The sequence below is a fragment of the Gasterosteus aculeatus genome, chromosome 14 (assembly GCF_964276395.1).
Source record: "Gasterosteus aculeatus chromosome 14, fGasAcu3.hap1.1, whole genome shotgun sequence".
NCBI lineage: Eukaryota > Metazoa > Chordata > Actinopteri > Perciformes > Gasterosteidae > Gasterosteus > Gasterosteus aculeatus.
In genome coordinates this window covers 11322933-11347911 of record NC_135702.1, presented here as the reverse complement: position 1 = coordinate 11347911, position 24979 = coordinate 11322933, and the positions used below count along the sequence as shown (strand labels likewise).

Genomic DNA, 24979 nt, shown 5'->3' with positions numbered 1-24979 from the left:
TCTCTTTCTCAAATAAAATGTCGATCCCATAAAAAAAAAAAATGGCACCGTTGCGATAGAAAGCCCCTATATATGCAATGCTGGCAGTCATAGAGAGGGCAATTTGACACTATAGGGTAGGAAAATTGGGTCTAATCTCCATCCAGCAGTCCAGAATCATGTCCATCCGCTTCAGTCTGTTTCAAATACCAGAGTACCCTACCTATCCTGATGTCTGCTTCACAAGTAGTCCGGTCTTCCATGGGATGTGACTTATTACTTTAGAGGCAACAAGTAGTAGAGCCAGGCTGCCAAATACGTATATTGATTTTTTTACTTTATTGTAGCGTACATTAAATCAAAATGTAAATGTCCAGCATTCACATCAGACTATATATATTCTACTATACTTGGTTCTGTCCCATGCAGTTTCTATGAGATGAAAGCCATTCCTGCTCAATGATCATCCTCAGCCAAGCCACACTACCATGCCTTAACCTACTTTTATGGAATCTAGGGGAAAGTCAACTGGACACAAAGGCTGCTATTTGGCAGCATCCCATGTGTTTGTGGCTTTAAATGAAATGGACACGAGGAAATCCCAGGGAGGCCGGTAAGGGTTAACAGCCTTGCTTACAGGCGCCTCTGTGGTAGGAGAGCGAGTACAAGAACGCCTGTCTCATTCAAACAAAGACCAAGAGAAATATTTTCCTTTTGTGATGCAGGGAAATATTTCCCGTGCGATGCCTCGTGGAAATGAAATGGAAGCGGAGTGACGCCATATCAGTATCATCACCAAAATGTCAGGCTTCCAGTATGATTACAACTAGTTGTTTTTAGCTTAATGACATGTTCATATAGACACAAGGGCCTTTTTCTCTCTAATTAATGTGGATACATGGACAGTACATATTAACAACCAGTAATAATAATTTCAAATCGCCACAGACTCACGTGTTTCACTACTTTGTGTCTGAGTTTCCATAAAACTACATCTGCCCTTGGTGGCTAATTTACAGCCCCATACGTCCATAATATTCATATGTAGGGTAATATACTTTCCCGCCAAAGTCAGAGTACGCCTCATGACAGGGGGAACAGTGCTTTTAAACGGGACGAGAGGCGCTGATTTGATTTACCATGATTGATGCACACAGAAGACCTGTTCCCACACGTGCCACAGGTGGATTCTGCTCCTGAATAAATGAACACATGCTGGTCTTTCTGTCCGTCTAACAAGATTACAATGATAGCCAAGATTCAAGAAACATAAAAACATGTCGTAATTAAGTCCATTTGAAACCAACTTTAACACACTGCAGCACGGCACAGGAAACTCCAGAAGAGTGCAGTGCTTTCCATGTTAACCAGGGCAAACGAGGGGGCGTTTGCATTCAGAATGAGAAAGTTGGGTTTTTCTACCTCGAGAAGCTGTGACGCTAAATCCAGTTTAGAAGTTGATGTAAAAGAGCGATGTTGAGTCAGAGCTCCCTCGACATGTTGGGCTACAATGTAAGCACAATCTGTGCGCGCTGCTGCAGGCGTTAGTGTGTGTTTCTCATTTAATGTGTGTGGCGTTTTGTGGGAAAAGTATTCCTAATGGGAGTGTCACAGCCCTTCGAGGATCTCGCATGCCTTTCTTTTGAACACAAAGCTCTCGCAAAGCCTCCTGCACATGAAAAACGATTGAAGGAGCCAAGCCAAGCACAGCCCCGAGCACAAAGTGGGAATCATCTTTAAAATAAAATAGTTTTTATTCCACCAATATTCATAATCCTCTGTTTGTGTGTGTGTGTGTGTGTGTGTGTGTACAACATTATATTTAAACAACACTATTGAGTACTGTAAAAATGAAAGGAAATGGCAGGAGCCTTTGGTGCAGTTTAATATGTCCGACCAATGAAAGCAAAATGTGCTTTGCTTTTTCTTTTTTCAATCTGACCATGTTGATTTCAAAAGGTCTTTTCGAAATGAAATTATGATCCATTTCTTCTGGGGTTTAGCTTTTCATTTCTCCATTCTTTTCGCCATCGCTTATTGCACAAATTGTCTTAAAATAACACCGCTGATCCAACACTGGCTCGCCTCACAGTGCAGCGAAGTTAGTCATGCGTTGTGACCAGCGGTGTTGAGACGATTTGGCGCGTTACACATTGAATGCAGAGGGGTCGGATATTGTTGTCAGAGGAGTGAAATTTGCAGTGACCATGCGAAAAAAAACATGGAAATCATGCTCAGTCAATCCAGTTGTGGCCAAAAGCTCATCCGTCAGGGGAAATTAAGTTACGGCTTGAGTCACTTATGAACTCTGAATCACCAGAATTCATCCACTTCTGTGAACTTTATGTACGTGTGTATTATATTAAACTAATTAACACCCCTCCAGCCGGTGAGGCCATGGTGCTATAGAGGAATTCTCTCTTTAAAGTGTATGATCAATAATTTTGCGGACGTTGATTGTTATGCCCAATTTCTAAAACATGTTCTGCTCAAGTCGAGGACTTCCCTTTTGCTATGAAGACCTTCTCTTTTTGCTTTCCTGTTGGCGGGACTCTCGGCTGATCGCCATGACAAATGATCAAATCTGCCGTGACATCATCTTCAACGGGTCACTGGCAGAATCCTTTGCCGAAGCAGATGAAACGCCTGCACGCCAATTGTGCTTTGAAGTACAGCCGGGTGCTTCCCCCCCCCCCCCCCCCAAAAAAGTATGAAAAAGTACTAGGGAATGTACAACACTTTTGCTGATGGAAGAGCCCAAAACAGCAGAGTAGTGCAGTCGCAACGTGTTGTCATTCTTTGTATTTGAGATTCTAAGTTGGAAAATTTGATACAGAATCCAGCATTGAAACCACAGCTTCAGTCCCCAGCTGCCACCTACAATACATTATGCTTTGTAACAACTTCAACAGGATTGCCGGTCTTGACAACTCAATTTTCTGATTATTATAACATAATCGTGGCAGTTAATAGACATTCTCATATTTCATTTAAGTTTCTATGGAGCAAAAAAAAGAAGCTAGTTTGGGGCCATATAACTTTTAAGTAGGCAATTAAAACAAATTGCTTCTAGTAATGGAGAAATATGGCCGCTTATGATAAGTACCATATGGACTTTTTTCCCCTAAATTTTCTTGAGCAACCAGTCAATGGATTCAAGCAATAGCAGAGTGTCATGAATCATACCACAGAGACACACACACACACACACACACCTTAATGGGAATACCAGTGTGATACGCATACACCACAGCACATAGCGGTCCATTCCATAGCATCACACACACACACACACACACACACACACACACACACACACACACACACACACACACACACACACACAGATGTTAAAACGCACCCCCGCATTCACACAGGCACCACGCAACCCGTCAAGCAGAGCATGACCGAAGGGCTTCAATATGGATTTCACACTTGAGCTAAACCTCCTTAACTTTCCTCAACAATATGGACGCCTCGAGCCATGTCAGTTCCCCCACTGCCACTACAAACATTCGCTTATGCTCCACAGGCGCACGTTCTCCCTCTGGTTAGCCCATTGTTTATGAAAGGGTCTGTGGAATATTTAACGTAATTATGTGGCATCGTGTATCTTGCTTTAATGGATTCAGACAGGAAACTGTATGACATATTTTCACAAGCCGACTTCAGACCCAAAATGTGTGAAGTTGGGACTCGCGCTGCCAACTGATCTTTTCTTTTTCTCTATTCCACAGAGTCAGGTTTACAATGCAGATAGTGTTAAAATAAGATAAAGAAAGATTCACGGAAGATGATTATACGTCACAACTGCTCTAAAAAGAGACTATTAAAAAACATATAATATCAAATTTCAGTAAAGCCAGCAAACATTCTTACTTCTTTGAAAATTCCATTAACAAGAAAATAAATCTTTACCAACTGCTGGAATGAACATTGTTGGTGTGCACGTCACTCGGTCTTCACTAGCTACTTTCAGTGTCTTGCACCCGCTCGCACAAACGCACAGGCAATTCGATCCTTCCCAGACTCCGAGGGGCAGAATATGTGGGAGCGTATAATGTCCATGACCAATAATGCGTCGAGAATGTGTTGCGAGGAAATCGAGGAATTTGTCATGGGGGGTCGGGGAAGAAGTTTTTTTTAGGGGGGGGGTTAACTGTGCGGCAGGAAATTGACCGACTGTTCGACATGCCTTCCCAGTAAAAATCAAATCCACTTCTCACGGGTGCGCGCACACATCCCAGCGCGCCGGCCCCCTCGGCCACAGACGGGTACGTTCACCCTGCCCGCCAACACCAGCGCGCCGTGCCGGGCCGTGTCTTCATCACAGTGTTTGGGTTTTTTCAGAAGCCACCCAGCAGTGGTAGAAATCACCTGGCGGGTGGAGGGTACGAACCTGCCTTTTGTTCGCTGTGGAGCGTATGGAAACTTGAAATGCTGGTGTTGTAGAGCGGATAGTCCGGTCTCTTGATTTCCCACACTGGCCCCCGAGGAAGAGCGCAAGCGATCACTAAACACTCCAGTTCGTATGGCATCACAGGTTTGAGCGAGGGATTGGACCAGCGGAAAAAGAAAGGGAGCAAATTTGACTTTTAGCGATGTACCGATAATGTCCAAACGCTGATCCACAATGGCCGATATTGATTGGTTCCGTTGCTCGGTTTTATTATAAAAGCCTGAATACAAAGCTCCAGACTACTCAACAACATCCTGAAAAACGATTTTCACGCCCCGCAATTCAGTCCAATCCATAAACAATTTTAGATGTTATCGTCTTACTCTTATACGGTCATCTGTTGTGGTCAACTGCATGGAAAAGAAAATGCTGTGCTGAAAAAGCAGAAAAGCTCCATCAACAGTCAAAAAAAGTTTCAACTCCAAACAAGCACCAACAAGATAGTCGGCTCCAACAAAACCGCAACGCAATAACACAAATTGAGATGACAACAAAAACGAGGCAGCAGTGAAACGCACAATGACAGTTTTGGCCATGGAACATAAAAATTCATTTAAATAGGTTTCCCTAAAGAGTGGCATCACAGGGAAACAGATGGTGTGTTCGGCTGCTGTTCGGACGCAGGTTTTTATCCACCAAACATCAAGTTGTTGGCCGGAGAAATGTGGCGCCAGCTTACACGCGCTGTCCGCTTTCTGCCTTTGCCAGGGTGGTTTCCGTATTGACAATGTTGGATCGCTTGAGGACGTTGATGTGAGGGAACCTGCCTCTCCAAGGCAACCAGCCGTGCATTTCATTTTGGATGGTACGAATGTAAGACCACTCCATGTTTCTATTCATGAAAACGCTGTTCGAGATTAGCGGCAACCAGCACACAGTACAAATCATGTCAAAAAGACCTTGTGTACAGGTGTATTTTAGCTTTTCGTTTACTTCCCAATAAGGCACCGTTTTGAAATCCACGTCTTGCACTTAAGCGTAAAAATGACTGGCACTCCGCCTGAGTGAGGATTAGGGGAAATGTCACCTTGGCTCTTGCAGACCAGTGGGCCGCTGTGCGAGCAGGTGACACGATGCAAACTCAAAACGCGTGGATCTCAGAAATATGGTCGCTGCATTTAGTCCACGCCGAGCATCCAGCCCCGTGGCGGCTGGCGGGCCGTACGATGGGGCGCGACTCGTTGAGACTCGGTGATACGCCGCGTTAGTCACAGGTGCAGAGGGATGCTGACGACACTGGCAGAGAGACTGTAAAGAGAAGGTGTTTCTCCACTTTTTTCTCATTCTCTTATAAAACACACGCACACACACACACACAGGATCTCAGACAGAGAGCTGCAACACACTTTTGCTGAGACCAACATGCCCGCAAATAGACAAATAAGCATGCCTGCACGTAGTCCCACACACACACACATCTGGGAGGAGTATGGGACCTCGGGCAACTTGCCAAAGTAAACAGAGGAAATTGCCAGCCAACATTTTTTTTGGTGCGGTGCGAGGCTTCTGAAGGTGACAGCTTTCACTCGGTGTGTGTGGGAGATGTGGATTGCCGCTGCTTAACAATCAACACACTGCTGTTTGTTGTCTGTACGTGAACGTGGCAGGCATATGTGCACGTGTGCATGTGTGTGTGACGACGGTTGCGCTAGGCAGGGTAAAACATTGTCTTTTGATTGCATCCACGGTAGCATATGCACGTTTCGTGGGTGACTCTTCAAAAGTTTTAGAGCACAGTTAGGATTCTTTTACCAAACTAAGTTGAAAGCTTTGGTACCTTTTTGTATCTAAACTGAAAGGAAACAGCAGAACAAAATCCATTTCATTTCACATTAGCATTATCCTGCAAGAGTTGGGTTACCTCCCTTAACCCTGCGTGTCTTTTTGAAGAACATTATCTAAAAATCTCAAGTGCTCTGACGAATCGGGAAAAAATGTGGTTTATCACTTTTGTTTTGAGCAGTTCCATGCGGGAATATTTTCCATCTCTCTTAAAGTGTGAATGCATTCTGCTCTTACTAGCACACAATGCCAGTTTACAGGAGATAACTCATATATAACTAGTCTCATTTTGTGTCTATTGATGTATTTCAGCAACACAAAGGTACATAAACCGGTTGTGTAAATAATCTCATGCCATTCACTGTGTCTTTTGTGCTCGGCCGTATACATATGTGAATGTGTGTTGGAAAGCAACAGATCCTGTGTGGAAGACGCTTCTCCTTTCATCTCGACTCCCTTTTTGAATGTATTTGGAGTGAAAAAACACTGCGCATATTTCTTTTCATGTATTTGCGAGCGATAACAAAATCACGGAGGAGGTGAATACATAAATTAAAGCCAAATATACTCAATCAAATCAAAGGTTGATGTTCAATGGAATCGAATAGATGGCCACCACTGACGGCAAAAACATGCAACCTCATCTTCCCTGACAGCATTCAGGCCATTAAGGCTCCTCACTAAAAGAAAAAGAAAGGAAAATCAACTCATTTTATTGACCAGGTCGGTGTGTCGGTGCAGTTGTGCGTGTGTCGCCTTCCATCGGCATTGCAACAATCTCTTTTTGCAGGTATCTTCCTGCACAGCTGATGCACACCTAGCCATTATTTACACAGAGCTAACCCCCCAGTGGGACTCCTTGATGGAGATGGATGGGGTTGCTAGGCGATTGGTAATATGGCTGCAAAGTTTCTACTGCAAAGTGGGTCTGACAGGCTCAAACTGTTTTGTGAAATATATTACGACTGAGTGAGATGAAGTGAATATTCCTCCCTCATGGTTGTGCTCTTCATTTTTTTCTCTGCCTTCTCTATTGAACTTTTCCTTATTTAGTTGTGGCAAAGTACCCCGCCAGCCTCATTTCCATCCACACACACTGTCTCTTTGATTCGCCAAAAAATGTCTAACCCGTTTCCATTTTTTTTTCTCTCCAACTCCCCACTCTTTAACTTCGTTCCCTACTTCCTCCCTCCTCTTTACCTCCCTCCCTCCCTCTCCCAGCGGTAGCCACCCAATAAAGGATGTTGTTAATATCATTAGGCAGACTTCCTCCAGCCCAGCGCCCGCCCCACTCCCTTTCAGCCATAATCAAGCGTGCACACTAGCTATCAAAGGAGATATTCCTAATAAACTGCCACAGTGGAGCGGAAAAACACACACGTACACTTTACAGCGAAGGAAAAAAAAACGGAAAATGTTGGAAAGTATGGCAAAATAAATGTTGTAACTGCGGGGACGGGGAGGAGGTCAGGGGGGTGTTGCAGGGGTTACCCAGGCAACACTAATAAAGTAGACTCCAAGGGCTAGCGCGGTCTCAGGCAAATCTGCCACTTAAGTACACCAGATTAATTGGGGTTGAGGGAAACGTACACAAGCAGACGTAGCTAATAAAGTGTGCTCTGGGAAGAGGCGAACGCTGACAGTTCCGTGGGCCTAAATGCCCCGCAGTCATTTGCTGTAAATCATCCCCAAAACGGGAGCGCATGTTGTCGGCTGCATAGCTTGAAAGTGTTCTCTCCTGACAGCTGAATGCTACAGCGCATAGATCACCCGTTAAAAGGGTCCAAAGGGAATACGTGATGAGATGCTGCGGCTGCATTTAAAGAAGAAAAAGAGGGTCGGGGGGGGGACAATGACACAAGGCTGCTAATGGAGAACGCCGCACAAAGGACACACAAGCGGCATTAACGTTATATGCGTTAATGAAAAGAGGAAGACAGAAGCAAGCGCAACATAAGCCCTTTAACTGCGGGGAAACAAATGAGGTGGTTAGAATAAAAAAATATTTAAAAAGGAGTGACTTTTTTTAAATTACACAAATACTGGTAATCTCATTTACTGGTTGGCATATAGTGTATGTTTGAGATCTTTCAGCAGGGATGAAACAAATCTTTTTTGTGGCATTTAGTCCAGCGCTTCTTTAATGTGTCGTTTTGTAGAGTGCACGTGAGCTTCCAAATCGCTGCCACCTTTATTTGCCCTGACACGTAAGTGCCTGCTCTGCATGTCATGCACTCAGCTTCCGAAACATCGCGGCCGAGGCAAAAACATGTTGTTGTTTTTTTGTTTCGTCCGTAAACTTACATTTACGTTTCGGCATGGCTGCAGATGTCATGTGCTGTAAACAACGCAACTAGTGGAGGCGGCAAGGTGCTCAGTGTTGCCAGATTGGAAATGGTGAAGTATCGTACCAAAGGCTCAAAATGGTCGTATTTGGAGGATAATTATTGTGTATCTGGCAACATTGAGATCAGTCGACCAATGACTGTTCTCTCTACAGTCAGAGCTTGCACAAGAAGGTGGAACGTAAGGGAGACACCATTTCCAAAACTTGTAAGGGCGTAATAACTAGTTTGTGAAAGACCCAGAGAAACACAAATATCAGATGAAGCAAAATCCCGGACGTTTTTGGAATCCCTGCCGGACGCATTTTTTAAGTCTCCAAAAGAGGACATGTCCGGGGAAAAGAGGACGTCAGGTCACCCTAACCACCATGTTTCTACAGCAGATCGGAAACAACAAACCGGGTTTTCACTCGCTTATCACTGTAGTCTTGGAAAGGGAGCAGTGAGTGGACGGGGGGGATTCAGCTGCTCTGGGATATTCGCAGAAGCCCCTAAATCCTCCACACTGTCTCGAGAATATTGCAGCTTCAACGAGGGGGCGAGAGGCGCGCTGCACTGTGCACTGGTCACCGAGGGAAGCACAGGCATTCACACATACGGGCCGCCGAGCTGCCAGCTGACCTGCTCAACTTGGGACCCCGGAAGGACACCAAAGCCCGGAAACGTCTTACTGCGCACTCTTGAACCACTACACAATTACTTTGACGTCAAATCGGGTATAAAATGAGTTGCTGACATTGCTGCAACAGGTTTTTGACAGAGTCAGGTCTATGGCATTGTGAGTGAAGCCTGTGCATTTGGACGGCCGTCAGGAAAGTCCAACGTTATGTGACCTCCACTGTCATGCTTTATTCATCCCTTTGCCGTTGCACTGTAATGGAAATATAAAAGGGTGCATTGATTAGTGTTTAAGGATCAGGCTTTAATAGATTAAAAGCCCCCGGCTTCGAGAAGAGCACTCACTCTGACGCAAACACACACACACACACACACAAACAGTTATGCATAAAGTCAAGCTTATATAAACCTCCATAAGCAAATCTCTGGACGGATGTGGAAAGAGATGCACATAACAGGCAGTAACACTCAAGTACAGACAGCAACTACGCCCACGATTTGGATGGACTGTCCACAAAGCTACGCAAACGCAAATTTAACACGCAGCTAGAACCAGCAACAGAGCCCTTTCAACAGCCAATATATATTTCATAACAGCGATAAATAAATAAATTAAGAAAAAGATTTGAAATGTCCACTCCACAAAAAGTCGTTTTTAACGCATTGCATTATTAATAACGGGTCTCCAATCCAGATCATTATCCACTCGTGTGGGGGTGTCAGGTCTCAATTTGAGTTTAAAATGAGAAGTAAACATGAGGATAAACTAGTGTGGCAGTGTTTCAGCGTCCCACTGGTGATGTTACTTGGAGAGCGGAGCTAAATAGCACACACACAGCAACGGGTGAAAACAGCAAAAAAATAATCACACTCCCTTAAATGGTTTCCAGGTTTTACACGGCTCCGTCTTTTCCAAATTGCACCGCCGATCTGAGAGAACGACGTGGGACTTTCTGGAAACCCAAAAACCCGCCTCCCCCTCTCCTCCTCGACCTCCCACCTCTCCCAGCGTTTCTGTGCAGTGATTGCTGTCACATCACCTCGACTCCCAAAACCTGTCCACCGCTCCTCCCTTTCATTTTCTCTAATCTTTGTCCCTCTTCCACTTCTTCTGACCTCAATCACGCCAGTGGCCGTAATGGCGTTAGGCCTCCCTCTTTGTAGTCTTCCCAAACTGCTTATTTCCTCCCCCTCTCTCCCACACCTCTTTCCATTGCTTAGAGTTCCCTCAACCACATTTGACCCGCAATCATGTTTGCGGTCGGCTGGAAACCGGCCGGGTCCATCCAGCCGTCCCATTGCCTCCTCTCTCCTGCCACTATCCTTCTACTCCCAATCACGCCTCATGGTATCCTTCAGCAAAACTGTCCTTTGCGGCGTAATTGAATCTCCCGTGTCCTCCTACTTTCCTTGCTCCCCTCTACACACCACAATCACTTTTGCTGTTAGCCTCCCGCTAACCTCTCGAGTCGTCTCTCCCCAGTCCTGTCGTCTCTTTGTGGGAAGCTGCGCTCAGCCTCCCCGGTGTCCTTTCAGGTCTTCGGTGTCTCCGTTGTGTTCCCCCGGTGAGGTGAAGGCGCTCTCGCCGGTTGTTTGACACCGCCTCGCTGGCTTCTCTCTCGTGTTCTCAAACTCTCCCCGGACCGCCACGAGTCTTTTCCCTCGCCCAGTTGGACACTTTGTCTTAGGACGCAGAGTAACGGCAAAAGTTACACTGCACCGGGTTCTTTGGCAGCGAAGTCGTCACATTTCAGAACTTAAATTGAAAAAGTAAAACTAACAAAACTCCTACACTGGCAGTGATGCATTTCTTGTTTTTTCCAAATAAATAGAAGAACTGCAGCATGACCAGCAAACAATGAGGCCGCCACCTACATAACCATCAATTGAATATGCACCAAAAAGAAAAACACAGACTAAAAGAAACAATAAATAAGAGGTGTAGACATTAACAAAAGATATGCACAGTTTAAAAGAGAAAGAGCACCCCGAGGATCAAAGCAGATGCTCTGCTGATATTTAAATGATTAATGTATGGATCAAACTATAAAGGTCTCCCCATTTACAGTCGAACCGTGCAGCCATGCAGTACTTCAAAAGGAGCAGAATAATTGATTTTCTTGCAGGCTAATGTCACATTCACTTCCTTTCGTATAGATGAGCTGCCGTGTGGAGAAGAGTCAGATGTATTTTGGATCACTAAGATGACTGCTACCTGACAAAACAATAAATACAAAATAAAAGTTACTAAGAAAGTGCCGACAGTGTTGGTGCCAATGAGTAAGGGGTAGGTGGAGTGCTGGGCTGCATATTCATCATACGGTTTACCCGTTTCCCCGCTTTTATCCCTCATTGGCTTTGATCAAGAGGAGTTAAAGGAGTCACACTCTGCGAGAAGGAGACAGGGACCGACTGAGGAGAGTTGTGTCGGGATGAAGACTACAGATATACACACAAGCTGACCCGCTAGAAAGCCCGATAAGCTGACGGAGATAAAGGCAGACTGACAGAGGCTGACTCACAAGCAGAGAAACAAATAGAACACAGAGACTGCAAAAACAAGTAAAAAGAAGAAAAAAAACAGGCACTAACAGCAGACAAGGACACAACCAAGAATTTTCTTTTTACACAGTTCGAGGTCCTGGTGCAGAGGGTTCTTTATGTCCTCCCCGTATTAAAAAATGTACAAAAGAGAGCACAAGAGTTCTTTCGGATTACCGAAATAATTACACAACGAGCCGACCCCCCCCCCCCCCCCCCCCCTGCGCCGGATCTTCCAGCTCAGGGTGCAGAGGGAAGCGTTGTAAAATAAAGCTCTCTGAAATACATGCGAGGCGGCTTAATTGGGACCAAATCTCAACAAAATCTTGTCACGTCTTCAACCCTCAGGTGTATTCAGATAAAAGCAGATAAAAGCACACAGCAAGTGGCATTTCTGACTAAAGAGAGAGAGGCTAGACAGGGGGAGTGTGGGAGTTGTGCGTTCGCTGACTTTCTGGCGTCTCCGCTGCTGTTTGGAGGCTTGTTGCCTTAAAACTGCTCGCCAGTATTTGTCTCTCTGAGGTATTAAATATGTAATATGTGGGCATGTCAAGTCAAGAAAATTCCGTACTCTGTTTGGGTTCACCGTCAGGTGAGTTTGGGTTACATGTTAAACATAGCGAGCAAAACTACTTACAACAATGACTTCAATTGCCTTCCTGCCGGGAGAATAACGCCATCACCTGTGTGTGTGTGCCCGTGAATGAGCGAGCACCTGTGTGTGTGTGTGTGTGTGTGTGTGTGTGTCCACGGCTCATCTCGTATTCTGCTGCACTAGACTGCATATTATTTCAGCAGTCAAAGTACACCCAGCGTGCTCAAGGACCTCTTGAGATTTAAGCGATTCACACTTCCTCAAAGCACCTTTCATACCAGTTTCACGCTGCCACTCACTGGCTGCCGACTCCTTGCTCACTTCTCCAAACCGTCCCGCAGCCGGAAGGAGCCGCTAGAAATGACACAGCTGAGTGCATCGCTAACCCCCAGCCAGAGACACGGTGGGGACAAACCATAAAATAGATTTCTACCGGGGAAAGGGAGTTATCCAATTTTTATTATTTTGGCAAACAGCTAGCAGCACAACAAATTTCAACACCTATCCGAGTGCATCATCACAGCTCAGCAGCTGCCAAGCAGCCGGAGACAGTTATTTTGTTCCTTGTTAAAGGGCACCGTGTTAGACGCGCACACCCGAGAAATATGTCTGACGTACTTGCGGTCTAAACAATTGTTTAAAAGTCAGTCGGATCCATTCCGATCAAACGTTACAACGAGGCCCTGCTGCAGACACACCTGGCAGAGATCTGCGCCCAACAAAGTGAATCTTTCTTTATACTTTCATCATGCAATTATTCTTACCGTAACTGCTCGGGCACTGAAAGGAGCCGAGGCCAAGACACCGGCAGTGAAACGGACCTGTGTGATTCGGGGTATGCCATTTAGCTACATCCAGAGAGACGCAACTTGTGTTTACTCGTGAGTGCTAGCAGAAGACACCAAGAGTAACGATTCGCGATGACGTGTAAAAATAAATTCTGCCGACTGACGAAGAGCAACGTCAGGCGTAACACCTGTATGAACGGTGCGTGAGGAATTCATACCCTACGGTAATCTTAGATATACAAGTGAAAACAGGTACCCTATTGGAAGTGCTCGGTCTTCCCTTCCCCACCCTGCTGCCTCGCTCCCACACCATCGTCTGGTTGAGGTTCGGAAGTATTTTGTCAAACCCAAATTCAGTGAGCCGGCCTAATGGAATCCACATCCTTTCAGAATTTTTACTTAATTAACTTGGATGAAGTCCCTCTGCGATATTTGCGCCGGTGGTTCTTTTTGCCAGCATGCAAACTTTGGCGCAGCGAGGACACACCTGCTTGCAGAGGGAACGTTGACATGAGAACAGCCAAAACCTTCTATTGTACATTAATGAAGTGAAGTTTGTCATTCGAAAAAACTTTCCTTGGAGGTTTCCTACATTGCTCTATGATGATAAAAAAAATAAGCCTTTCGTGCCCCCCCCCTCACCCCTCTCCACGCTCTCCACACCGGCTTCCAATTTGTTGCCTTTGTGTACCTTACAGCAGTGAGATTCGCGCCCCCCTTCCACCTCCTCTGATCAGTACCACACTCGGACATCTGTGCGAGGATGTTTACCCAGGCGGTAAGTATGTTAGGGGAAATATTATCCTAGTTTTACCTTACCTTTCTTCTGTCTGAAGCGTAAACAGCAGCATTGCAAGGTGGGGATAGGAGTGGAGAGGCAAGAAGGGGGGCGCGGGGGAGAGAATCAGAGGAGACGGTGGAGGAATAAATGGGAGAGAGAATGAGAGAGAGAATGACGTGGGGGGGGGGGCAGAAGTTCCAAAGTGTCTGCAGTGGAAAAGGCACTCACGCTTTGAGCGGCAGTCTTTTAAGTGACAGTTAATCAACCCTGACATCACTACTCAATCAATTTGTGCCCCCCAGTTCCTTGAGAATCACTTTAAAACGGCCCCGCGGCCTTTTCTTCATCATCACGGGCCCCTTGATAAGATGGAAATACCATTCTCCCAATTTAAGGACTTTTCATTTCTCAAGGTTATAATACTCCCTTTTCTAACCCCTTGTCTACTGAAGAATTGAATTACTTTCCTCTCCTGAAGAAATGCCTTAATAAGAACCCATAAAAACTTTAGGATTCAGGGTCATTGTCCAAGAAGCCTGGCTGGTGTTTTTTATGGCCGGTAGAAGAAAAAAAAAAAGAAAAGAAAAATCAATATACGGTTTACATGCATGCGCCCGTCTGGCGGGTTATAGGCGCACACACACACACACACACACACACACACACACACACACACACACGGTTCTCTTTGTCTCGTTATCTCTCCCCCTCTTTCCCTCTCTCTCCGTCTCACACACACACACACATACATAAGCCTCTCCCCGTCTGGTGTTGCTTCCAGCCTAAAACCAAACCATGTGTGGGAGCTATTCTGTGCTGGCCTTAACTGGATGCACTGGTGCGAGGTCCCTCCGTGAAAAAAAAAAAAAAGGACTGGATATATATTTACTGCCTGTGTCTCTCTCGGAGCTCGTATCGGCTCTTCTGCCTCGACTTGCGAGAGTTGGACAACAAGTGTCTTTCCTTTCTTTTTTTACTTCCTCCCCTCTCGGCTTGTTTCTCCCTCCATCCCGCTTGCCTCTGCCGCTCTTGGCCCATCTGTGCCTCTTCTCCATCGGCCTGTTGAGCAGTCTTTCTCTCCCTTGAACTCTTTCTGTCAGTGTTTCTATTTGCACCCCCCCCCCCCCACCCCTCCACTTCTTTTCCTCCTCCCCCCTACTCCTCCCCAACCTCCTCCCTCCTGCTCCACCACCAACTAGGCATGAAAACGGTGCTCCATTAGGACTGCTTGGGATAAGCCCGTTCTGACACACACTGCTTTGATCAGCCGTGAGCCGTGCTAAACACCCCGCTAAACTCAGTCTGAAGAGGGGAGTCGGGGGGGGGGCGTTGCGGCAGAGCGAAAGTAGCGGGAGTTAGCGAGACGTGGGACCAGGAGAGATCAAGAACAGAGGAGTGAGGTGGAGATGCAGACACAATAAAAAAAAAAAGGAAACGTACAGAGTGGAACAGGGGAGCTTGATTTACCGAGCCGCCCAGACACTCGTCTTTTATCACATTTTCTTTCACAACTTCTTTTTTTTGTCTCAGTGTATTACTAACTACCTCTGCAGGTGCACAACTCCTGGACGCACGGAGAAAAAAGGGGGCCAAAGAAGTGAATGTGAATACACAGTCAGATTTGCTTTATCTTTCTCAGAGGGCAACTTGGTTTGTCTTGTTAGTTAAACAGATCCAAAATCACACACGTGCTGTCTAGAAGGAAAGGGAGAGAAAAAGCCCACAGAGAGAAGATATATCGAGGACGGACCTCCTTAGCTGACAACTGTAAAACAGAAACAAAAAAGAGCCGGAGTCTTCCACATTCAGGCGGCCAGATACTAAACCGGCAGCAGCAAAAGGACAAAAAGCTGCCGTCTTCTTCTCGCGAGGAGGGAAGAGAAAAGGGACTTCCGCTCGCTGCTAATCAATCAGGCCGTGATAATGGCTCCCATGCCTAGCTGTCGACTGGAGGGGTCAAGGCATCCCGTGACCCAGCGCCCAGGGGCCAAAGCCCCTCTCAGAATAGCACCCCAGGACAGACTCTCCGGGCTAATTGTCCGAGCCAGTGTCAGCCCTTTCAATGCCCCCCCCACCCCCCCTCTCCCCAAACCCCCTCCGCTCCTTCCACTTTCCCCTTAATTCCTCACCCCCCCCTCCGCACAACTCTGCGATCCTCTCTCTTTCTATGCAACTGAGGAATCCTCTATGTATCCCGGCTCCTACCGGCGTGGGGGAGAAAATGAGTGCGAGGGGGATTAGGAGCCGTAGAAAAACAGGGGGGGCAACAAGACTGGAAGAAAAGTTAATGAAAAGACAAGACAGTGGGAAGCGCCAGAGCGCAAGAGAGCAAGAGATCAGTGGCAGCAACAAGAAGGGAGCTGGGGGGGGCGGGGGGTAAGAGGGGATGATGAAAGAGGAAAAGACATGGAGTCGGTGGGACAGCGAGGGACAGATACGGTCAGACAGGGGACATAAAGGGGGGGATGAGAGGCGGGTGAGACTGTCCGCCGAAAGACATCACTCATATTGCCCCCTGGAACGGAGCGCCGCGTTCTGCACCCCCCCACGACCCCCTTCCATCGGCATATCAATGAGTCTCTATAAATCACAGCCGGAGCGCCGCGCGTCTCGGGAATCTGCTGGACATCGGCGCGGCTGACCACCGCGACGTGCTAAAAACACACACACACACACACACACAAAACAGAAGCCAAACAAAATACAGAGAGGGCGCGCACACACTTGCTCTCTCCCCCCTTCTCCCTCTCTCAGGAGAGCCTCGGAGTCCGGAGCGGAGCGGCAGCATTCCTCTCATTCCAGGCGCACGCTGCTCATTAACGGCGGCGGGTCCCTCAGACGGAGCGACGCGTTGATGGAGCAGCACCTGGACGTGGTACCACGGCAACCCGTCCCCGCTCCTCCACTGTCACCTTTACACCCCTCACAGTCCCATGCACACAGCTCTCTTGACCACTCTCAGTCTCTTCCATGTCCCGGTCAGACAGCGCTGACAACACACACACACACAAAAAAAGACAAATGAGAAAAAGAAGAAAATAATCTATTTGCTACTCACTGGAAACCTCCTCTTCTCTGTATCACTGCTTATCCTCTTCTCCACCGTAGCAGGGGGAGTGTGTCTATCCCTGCACTCGTGCCGTATCAGTCCGATAGAAGAAAGTTGCCGTCTGCGTGCACGAGCGTGTGCGTATGAGTGAGTGCGCGCGGGAGGGAGAGGACGTGTGCGCCGGTCTCTGTGTCTTGCACTGTTCTGAGTGAGAGAGCTGAGGCTGGTTTTAAACAGGCTGCTCTCCCCATGTGACCAGCCCAGCCACAGGCAGGAATACATTACTGAGACAGACACACACACACACACACACACAAAAACACACACTCTTTCGCTCTTTCTCCCCTCCTCTCCCTCTCTTGCCCGTACACACACACACACCGTGTCCACAGTGCACCCCCTAGCCACCGCTCAGGGTAGTGGAAGGAACAGCAAGCACACAAAAACACACACAAAGAAATAGAGCGTGTACACACACACGAGGAACTATGGCAATTATGTGAGTTTGAACGATAAATGTGTCGCTGACTTCAGCCAAGCTTAAAGAGAATCCAAACGAACACGGCGACGAAAACGAACACGTTTGAAACAATCCGCGACGATTCCTTCAAACAAATGTTTACTATTTTGTTTTTTGTTTTTTTTTAACTTTCCCGGCTTCTTCAGCTTCACACCTGGAAAGCGCTGACCTTTGCAGTAATGAAAAACCTTTTAAAGTTGACCTTCTGCTGCGCATTGATACAATTGCATTACCGCTATGACACTTTAAGGAACAACAATGGGAAATGCCACCGACCAAGTGTTGTCGCTGGCTGAGGAGGGAAAAAAAAAAAAGGAAGTTTTCCAAAAACATGTGCGCGCTCAAATAGTTACAGCCGGCGCACAACATGACAGCGCGTTTTGATGGATTGTCCCATGAGAAAATGTTCTCGGGACATACATTGCCACGGCTACAATCATTCTTTCTAACAAATGCGGCCGGCGCGGCATTCAGACCGCTCGTGCAATGGATAGTTGATCAGGTCCTGACACATTTATCATTTAGCGTCCAGGAACTTTCAGCGTCCACATTTTGGAAACCTTGGAACGGAAATGAATGGCCTTCGAAAGTCATTTATTATCACAACAACACCCGAGAGGGCAGTCCTTCCTGTGATTACACGCACCACTCGCCGCACCGGTTGAAAACACGTCACCTCCGGATGCCGACGCTCGGGAGGCCCGAGGGCGGGCGTGTGCCACGGCCCATACCGAGCTGTCCCACTCAGCGCTGGACCGGCTGTGTGAGCTGCATGGTTAACATGTGCCCTCCCTCCTTCCATCATCTCATTTCTAGCGCTCTACTACACCTGCAAGGTTCACACACATTTTGACCAATGGAAATGTAGTATTGAAACGAACAATAGAAACTAACAATGAGAATTCAAAGCGCACGCGCGCACACACACAGACACACACACACACACACACACACACACACACACACACACAGAGTTTCTCCTCCAATTTAATCAGGCCCGAAGGAAGTCGGTTTTTCAGCGTTTACAATTATCCACTAGGGATGGGTTTCGTTTGGGTATTTGATAGCGGTGCTAAAACGACGCTAATAAAACACAGCGCTGCCTAAACGGTCGCTGAACCAAAGTTGTTTTTTGTTTTTAGTTTTTTTTCCAAACTGTGAACAATATATGAACTTGTTAACAGTTTACAGAATACGTACGGTGAAGAAGCCAGAAGAGTATGTATTAATTAATTGGAATTTGTGGAATATTAATCTTTTTTGGGGGGATTCATGCTTATTATGCAGAAACTAAAGATACGCAACAGTTAAGGTGTCTTCACAACCACGGTGCAAATCACTTGCGCTTAGAGTATGAAAGCGTGTGCCTGCTTATATTTTGAGCGTCTGTTTTAAAAGCATATGAATTAGTTAGAACTCATCTTAAATGAACGACATGAACATATGAATATAACACATTACCATGACTTTGGGGATTTTATTTTATCATTTCACAACTTTTACAGGCCTGGAAATGACCATTTCCAGGTTTTTCATGACTGTACAAACTTGCGGCATTTTTTTTTCCCTGGCAAAGGCATATTTTCAAAAGTATGGGGAAAATTCATTCGTTGTTTTATTCGTAGTGGGAGCTGTCATTCCAATCAGTAATGATGACATGTCGTCAACACGTTTAATCGGAGGAGTGGGGGGATTGCCAAAGGGAATTAGAGAGGTGCACCAATTGTATTCATAAAATATTTTTTAAGTGAGACCACTACTCTCGTTAAATTCATCAATGTATTTGATTCATTGGCTGCCGCTCGAGGCCGATACGACCCCCTCCTGGTGCCGACACGTGCCCGATCGCTCTGTGCTTTGTTTAAAGGAAACGAGAAGAAGAAAATGAGCAGTGATAGAATCCCACTTGATTTCAAACAAACCCAAAGGTTAGTCAAACAGTTTGGAACCTAACTTGTCAATCATAAATTGGGCAGGGACTTCGATACTTTTGGATTGCCAGTCAATATCATTAATGTTAGAACTTCAAAATAAAGTGCTCATTTGGCTAAACTCATCGACTCATTGCTCCGCTTTCTGGCTACGTTGCCTCCGTTTTAGAAACGCCTCCCAAATCTCAGCGATCGCATTTGCGAGTGCAGCTTCTCCATAACTAACCTCGATAAGTCTCTTGTTGCCATGTCACCCGGCACGGCTGGCGACTCCTCCTTACGTCTCCTCATCTCAAGAATGCAATGGAATGAGTCCCGTGTGTCACGTGGGCCCCTGTCGCTCCCGCTCACACTGAAAGTCAAAATAAATACTTTTTTGCATGTCGTTTGGAAACTTACTGCAAGACAAAGATGCATTACTAATCCCCCTTGAGGCCATATTGAGCATTTCAGCATCACAAATTGTAAAATGTACTATTGGTAAACATACCGATGCGTGTTTGGAGGGGTTTCAAAAGGCTCTACACACCCATTGACCGTTTTCACTTTGTCCTATGTCCCACTTTGGTTCACATACCCGCACAGCTCCACCCAACTTCAACCTGAGCAACATACTAATTCAACCCACTCTAAAAAGAAAAATATTATAGCATAGAAAAATGAAAAACAAATGTGGCATTTTGTACAAAAGACTCACACACGTAGATTGTTACCTGTAATAGAGAGAAGCTAAATATGCAACTTAAATAATCTGTTTTAAATCAGAATGCTAATGGTTTTATCATCATCTGCTCCCACAACTGAATCTCCATTACACACAATTGCACATTGTGCATCACACACCATGAAATGACGAGAATAAGCCTGCTTGGCCACTTAGCGATAAGTGGAATGTACCGTGTCCCTCAAATCACTTACTACTGATAGCCTCTTTATTTGTAGGGGGGGGGGGGGTTGTTCTTGTTTTTTTAAAATAATATTACTTAGTAAATGACACGAATGTCGGCACACTGTTGATTTAAAAAAAAAAAATCTGTGGACTCATCGGAATATAACAGGCACTGGGGTTTTTATGTGGACGCCTCATTTTTGAGTCAGTCCACGTTTGAATTTTAATTCATCTTGCAGAAGCATTCATCTTGGATTTATGGCATTATATTGTGCAAAAAATCCTGAATAATGAATGAATAAATAAATAAAAGCTAAAAATATGAACAAGGACCAAATGGAGATGGACATTGATTGAAGAGTTTAAGAAGCACCAAAAAGAATAAAGAATGAACATTAGTAAAAACACAACGACCAAATCAAAGCTGAGCGCGCACGCGTGTTGTGCAAACTCCCACGCGACCCTCTAGTCACGTGCACAAACAGTGACAATGTCAGAGAAAAAAACACAACTTTTTAATACAAAGTACAAAATACCAACTTCAATGATTATGTTTGTATAAAATACGTATTTCAAGTGCACGTGATGTGTGACGTTACAGCTACGTTGTCACGGTTTTACTCACCATTTCTAATTAACGTCACCGGAGGTGGCGTTTCTCGGGGTGATACCCGTCCGGTGTCTCGCCTCCTCTCCGCCCGCCGTCCTAAAACAAAGTGACGGCTGGGTTAATGGACGCCCGGGAAGTCGTCATTAGCAATAACACATAGGACTGTTTACAAACTTCGGTGAACAGCTGGAGTTTGGCACGTCCAGAGGTTGTTGACCCACGTGTGCAGCGGAAGTGGTCAGTCCCGGCTGCGTTAAAGACACAGGTGGAGGTGCGGGTGGGGTGTGGGCGGGGCTGCACCTCCGCCGAGTCTAGGCCGCCGCGTTAGCTAACGTTAGCACAACGCTAGCATGGCTTCCTCCACCTCCGGTCGAAACGTCACGTTCCAACGTCGCATCCTCCGTCGTCGTGCTGAATACTACTTCCGGTTGCGAGATTTGTTTTGTACATACAGCAAGTAGTAGATGTATGTGTTGTCAAATAGTCTGCACGCTAATGCATTTTCAAAGTTCCACTTGGCCCCGACCCTCCTGCACAACATTATATGGATTCATAATTTTAAAACTATTTGGCCATTACCGTTGACCGCCAGGGCTTTTACAGAGCACGGAAATTGAATAGTTTTCCTCCAAGTGAAGTTCAACAACAGCCTAAAGTCAGACTTCTCTTTAAACTTATCAGCCAGCACCAGCTACGATACTGTACGTGTGAACCAGAGAGAATTTAAATGAGCGTGTTTCAAACAGAATTTACGACATTTGCTGAGCTGGAGGCTACATTTTTGGTGAATCACAATTTACAGTTGCAGTGCGCGCGGCCCAGGATCCCGTCAGACAGAACGGAGTGGCAGTAAATACAGGGGAGAGTTTTGCTGCTTTGATCCCCGACATGAAACCAGAGCTCAGCCTCCAGGCCGAGACAAAGTGGTTTGACTGACTTGAAATGCTTTCAAAAGGTGAACAACAACAAATTACCATACAACCCAGCTGACAGACAAACACCTCAACCAAATCCCAAAAAGTATCCTCGGCTCAGCGCTGCCAGGGCCGATAGAAGGCTAATCATAAAAGTTTCCGCCGTCGGGGTCCAGGTCAGATGGTCCACACACACACTTCTCTAAATACCAGAACGACTACATGCCGTATTTTAAGATTTTAAGATTTCAAAGCAGGTTAAATGTTAGTTACTCTGCTCACAGTTTAAATTAATTTGATTCAAATGAAATTGTATTCTTTTTTTTTGTTCTCCAGCTTTTTGATTTACTGCAAGTGCAAGATTTTCCCATTAGGTATAAAAGCCGGAAACCTACTGTCTGAATCCGTAATCCCGATACCGTTTCGCTGTTTTTTTTACTGACCCTGACCCGCTGGCAAAAATAAATGTCTCACCATCATATGACAGCCTGCGCTCGCCTGCACCTTCTTTTGAAAATGCAAATTTCAACAATAGGATTGTGGCACAGGCCCTTAGGGATTATATGGAGAAAAAGACGTTTGTATGAAAATGAAAAGTATGGTGGAAAGGGAAGACATCACGGCTGAGCTGTATCCACTTGCCTGCAGCCAGGATCAGGACCTTGATGGTACGAGGTTGATTGACCCGAATGGAGCGGTCACTAGTTTTCTGAACTGCTGAATGTATAGTTTGACGTCCTAAATTGGGTTTAAAAAGAAGAAGAAATTCAAAACCCTTTTTTCAAGGCACTGTGAAATGTACTTGAAACTAAATGTTACCAGGACAATGTGGGTTATTTTTTATTTATTCACTTTCTTTGTCAGGGACAGTGCATGCTAATACACATTACCATGCCAGAATTTTCCAGGAGTCTAGTTTCCATCCACAGTCCTTGGTCAGGTGTGAAATTGGCAGCCTCAAATAAGCCCAGAATCAAGACATTATTAAAAAAAATAATAGCACTGTTACTGCTTACACAGCAAAAAACAATTAAGTCATAGGCAAAGTCGGATAGGACAGATAGGCAGGGCATTTCAGCAGCATACAAGCTGCATATATTGATAGACATTGGCAGACAACAATGGGAAGGCATCAAAACAAGTGCTGGCAGATTTAGTGGTTTGTTAGGCATCTTCTGAACCAAAGGACCTGTAAGTGGTGAGTTCCTCAGTGTGGAACCGTGCTACGTTCCATTCATGTGCTGCTTTAATTGCAAATGCAGATTCACTGAAAGCAGATCTCCTCCGTGGGGTAATTCAGTTTCCTCTTGCGGCTCCTCTTGTTATCTGATTTGTTACATGTGTTATGTTCTTAGCATGACACAATGGGGAAAAGAATCTGTATTCTTAGCGAGGGTTTACATGGTTTTGACGTCAAGCCTTGAAAATGCTGTTGTTATCAAATTGAGTTTTTTTTTTTAATTTTATTAGTGGATTTTGCGCTGCATTGTTGTTCTGGAGTCCACACTAATTATTAATAGTGTGAATGCAGAGAAAAGTCATATGTCATAGTCAAATACGTTACTCACATAATTAACAAGGATTGGGACGTCCCCTTAGCACTCTACCCATCGATCACAAACGCTCATGTAAAACCTCCAGATAGACTGCAGAAGTAAAAAAAAAGCAAATCAAAATGCTTTCCTCTACCACACAGACCGGATCTTTACAGTGGTGGTTGAATCGGGTAATGGATCAATTTTTTCATCCTATTTGAAACGGTGCTGTGGAAAAGGCCAGAGCTCCGATGGGAGATGTGATTTTCTTTTTATATTCATCAATGAGAATAACCAATAAGTTTGCTGTGAAATATTGACCGTCCTTGACCGTGTCTATTAAAAACCTCTCCCTGATTTTTAGCAATTATTCTGTGGATATTCTCCTTTTGTTTTGAGGGTATTTGTAATGGTGGTATCAGGAACCTGACTGAGGAAACATATATATATATATATGTATATAGGTTTATGTAAAAGTGCTTGACTGCATCATTTTAAGGGAGAGACCATACCTGATTAATTCAGGTAAGGTCCATTTATAATTGTATATTGGTTTTAGAGCAGCAACAGTATAATAGAAAAGGTACTGTAAAAAGCATGAATGTGACTGGAAACAAATGTAAAATATCACCTTTATTTGAATGTGACTCTTGTTTATTGAGATGAGGGCATCACAATTGTCATGGTAACACCTGCATACACAAACCGTATAAAATAATGACAGGGAAAACTGACTGGATTAGTAACAGCCTGCTTCCCACTGATAAACAGAGTGTTCAAAATGGCAGGTACCTTCAAGCCGAGTCAAGTCTTTTAAGTCACAATCCCTGCTACTTTCTTTTGCAATGATAACAAAATAAATACTAGCTACAATAAAGTGTACACATTATTTCTGTGGACAACACATATAAGATGAAATATCAGCTGTATGCTAATCTCACCTTTAGTGCTGAAATTAGTATAGTTATAGTTTATACGAACAATATAGTTTTAAACTTTCAATTAAATGTCTAATTTACACAGAGTTTGCTGAACAAAGTACTAATATGCGAAAAACTCAAGTTTGAAATTATAAATAATTTCAATAATATGATATTCGGGTCATGAGTGTTGTCTGCCGTGCACCAATCCTACCTGAAGTTAACAGGGATAAAATGGATGTTTTTGCAAAACTGAATCCGTGGCTCTTTGTCTGGTTCTCATTCTCAACAGATGACAAACTGCCTCGGCCTTGGTATCCCTTTGAGCAAAATCACCTTAATGAAAGCATTGTGGAGTCGTGCTAAAATAGAAAGAAATAATGACTGAAAAATGGGCTTATTAGGAGTAATTGTTTGAGTGGATGGAAATTACAAAGAAACATTATATATATATATATATATATATAAATAAATAATACATATATATATATAAACAATATATATATATATATTTATATTTATATATATATATGACAAAAGACATCAAAATAAAAGGTAGAACATTATTCACAATATAAAATCTCACCAGGCAGACATCAGATGATCAACATCTAAGGTTACACATTGTAACATCAGCTCTAAAATCAAATACACAGCCGTTTGGGGGGTTCCTCAGGCTGAACTTCCACTTCTTTAAATGAAATGTGAGCCCATGTATTACAC

General features: G+C 45.0%; 1 protein-coding gene across 2 annotated transcripts in view; it reads right to left on the bottom strand.

Moving 5' to 3' along the window:
- Positions 1-21297, bottom strand: part of cntfr (ciliary neurotrophic factor receptor) — a 177323-nt gene extending 156026 nt beyond the window's left edge. Inside the window, exons 1-3 of one of the 2 annotated variants that reach the window (XM_078088470.1) lie at positions 21062-21297; positions 20903-20983; positions 19615-19740 (exon numbers count right to left, since the gene is read on the bottom strand). The gene's annotated coding sequence lies outside the window, so the exon portion shown is untranslated. Of the gene's footprint in view, positions 1-16946; positions 17230-19614; positions 19741-20902; positions 20984-21061 lie in introns of those variants that run through there. The other variant, XM_040197036.2, reaches the window with a different exon arrangement.
- Between the last annotated feature and the right edge of the window lie 3682 nt (positions 21298-24979).